This window comes from Mchenga conophoros, linkage group LG3 (genome assembly GCF_057382185.1).
Source record: "Mchenga conophoros isolate Kocher_MC1m ecotype Shallow Benthic linkage group LG3, M_conophoros_male_GT1.1, whole genome shotgun sequence".
Lineage (NCBI taxonomy): Eukaryota > Metazoa > Chordata > Actinopteri > Cichliformes > Cichlidae > Mchenga > Mchenga conophoros.
The window spans coordinates 59,817,644-59,820,601 of record NC_140528.1 but is presented as its reverse complement, the minus strand read 5'-3'; the positions used below and the strand labels follow the sequence as shown (position 1 = coordinate 59,820,601).

The 2,958-nt window shown below is 36.1% G+C and overlaps 1 long non-coding RNA gene across 1 annotated transcript; it reads right to left on the bottom strand.

The window, feature by feature from the left end:
• Positions 1–1,392: 1,392 nt before the first annotated feature.
• LOC146579791 (uncharacterized) lies at positions 1,393–2,381 on the bottom strand. Its single transcript, XR_014890748.1, has 3 exons — positions 2,362–2,381; positions 2,227–2,283; positions 1,393–1,794 (listed from the first exon to the last, which is right to left on the bottom strand). It is a non-coding gene; the product is annotated as an uncharacterized LOC146579791 (long non-coding RNA).
• Positions 2,382–2,958: the final 577 nt, after the last annotated feature.

Sequence of the window (2,958 nt, the reverse complement as noted above, 5' to 3'; positions counted from 1 at the left end):
TTCTCACTCTATATGTGTTTATACAACGCTCTGCATTTAATCATTGTTATTCTCTTGCACTGTGTGCCTTTTGGCCTTACTCCCTCCCCTCACCCCAACCAGTCGCTGCTCCTGCCTGAGGCTTCTTCCTGTTAAAAGGGACTTTTTCCTTCCTACTGTCGTGAAGTGCTTGCTCATAGGAAGTTGTTTGTTTGTTGGGGTTTTCTTTCTATTATTGAAGGGTCCATTAGATGCATTGAGGCCGATACTGCAGTGCTGGTGTGATTTGACACTATAGAAATAAAATGGAATGTAGCTGAATTTACTTTAATCTCCTGTTTTAACTTTAAATAAGAGAATGATCAAGCATAAGAAAATGCACTTATTTACATGTAAGTCCTTAATTGTAAATGCAAATTTGAAAATGCTTAAGATTACGTGGCTCTCAAAAGTGTTTCTATTGTGTTGTTAAAGACCACACTGAGTTTATGAACCCTTCTTAAACTAGAGGCTCATGCTGAATTTAATTTCATCTCCTGATTTAACATTCACCAAGAGGCTGGTCAAGCTTAAGAAAATGGTTTTATTTACATCCAGGTCCTTATTTGCAAATGCAAACATTTCATATTTAGATTTATTGCAAGATTACTTGATTGTCAGAAGTGTTTTGTTATTTTGTCTTTCTTTCCCATGTTGTTACCCTGCAAAGTCAAGTTGAGATCTTGAAACCAGTATAAAGTAGAAGCTCATGTTTAACCACGCACACCATTTTCATACATGTAAAAAGGACTGCACACACACGGGTCTATGTGGTATGGAGGGACTATACTACGTCAATCCGCCCGGTGGTGGTTTAAGTGGACTACCGTTTTCAAAGGACTTCGAGCCAAGGGAGCGAGGTGAAAGTGTTCGAAAAAAATCTGAAAAAAAATTGGGTCACTTCAGACCTCATACACTCCCTATATAAGTCTAGATACACTGATACACACCAACCAGACTATTGTGTTTTCTGGAGACATTGTCCACTTGACAACGATGTGTTTTATGAGGTCCAAAAAAACCCCAAAACAATATTGGGTCTTTAAAGGGACAATGATGTAAAATTTAAATAGCTCATCATTGCCATGAATACACATCTAACAGGACACAGGATTACTGGAACATCATTTTATTAGTGTTCTTGGATCTGAACATTAATTTTAACCATAAATATAAAAAAGAAATCTATGGACAAAATGCCCACGCTTCCCACAGAAATACAAAAATATAGAAAACAGAAAAATTAAAAACATTTAAAATGAATTTTAATAGTTTAAAGGTAAATATTAAGGGGAGAAAATATGCATTTATAATTTTTTATTTTAAATATAACCTGTCAAAAAATATTAAAAAAGGAACCTGTCAAAAATAAATAAATAAATAAATAAATTTAATGTAAAAATTATGAAATACAAACTACTTCTGTAATTAACAAGAACTGTTTTTTTTTTTCTTTAAACAGAACATCAGTGTTAACAACAATTGGCAATCTGACCAAGATGTAAAACCACATCTGGCTAAACAGTTATTTTAGTTCATTTTTGTCTGCCTTTTTGCAGTTAATCCTCTGTTTCTTACAAAATCTCTTGTTTTGAACTGTTCTTCCTGCCAACACCGGATCTTCTACCAATTTGCAATGACTGCATTCATTTTTGGTGGCTAGTTTCCCTTCGTTTATGTGGTCTTTAAAATGCCTCATCACTGCAGCAACCTCAGCCTTGGACCACATGTTTTTGGGAGCTCTTCGGGAATTGTGGGATTGAGCAGCATTTTTCTCTGGAAGATATATAAAGTAGTAGTAGTTAAAACAAACAAAAAAACAAACAAAAAAAACAAAAAACATTTGCTTGCTAAAAGAATGGATGCTACCCTGTACTAACTTCTGAAATGTGTTGCTACCATCAATATCAAAACGAGCTAAAATTCTCTTTGAAAATTTATCAAATTTCTAAAATGAGACAACATTTAGTGTTCCGCTGTGAATAAAAGACTGAATAAAAAGTTGAATAAAAGTCTCTTGATACATGCTCAATCATCCAGTTAAGTAAATCCCAAAACGTTGATTCTGTTAATCTGGACGTAGCGTTTTCAGTGGGAGAAACATTTTGTCACTCATCCAAGTGACTTTTTGCCACCACTCTGCAGTTTGCCATATGTTGCAAAGTGATGAAACAATAATAAGCTTAGAGAACCAACTGCACCCCTTACCTTCAGAGGGAGCAGCAGTCTCACTTGCTGCAGGCATTGTGAGTGGTCCTTCATCTGCTGATTACACAATTTGATTAAGTTTTAATATTTGTAACAAACATTTTATCCACAGAAACCAAGCTAGTGGTAACTTACCACAATCTACAGTGTCTTGGGCTACGTTCACACTGCAGGTCTTAATGCTCAATTCCGATTTTTTGATCAAATCCGATTTTTTTGTCTGCGTGTTCACACTACAAATAAAATGCGACAGCAAACGCGCTCTAGTGTGAACGCTAAAAGCGGCCCGCATGCGCAAAAGAAGACGTCACACACAACGCACTCCGGTTATACCCTGAGCAAACAATATTGTTTGACTGATGGCCGTTAATATAAAGACTTCCGACTTTACGTTTCCCAATTTTTGCTTTAAGTTATTTTGTTATTTACATAATAATGTAAATAACCTAATAATTATCCTTATTGCTGTTTTAGAGGAGCAGTGCTTCAAAGGATAGTTGCAGATTTCTGTCAGAATCTACAGATTATACAGTACAAATAAAATGTTCACGTTTCTCCAACGTTGTCTTCCCAACAGTTTCACTGACATCTACACTGGATGGCCAGGAAGCGTTCGCAATGTCTTATCGGGCGCTTCTCCAACGCTGATAATTGGCGTCTGTCTTGTGTCAGTGACGTAAAAGACGGATTTAATGCGAAATGACCATTCACACAGCAGTCGCTTTCTGAAAC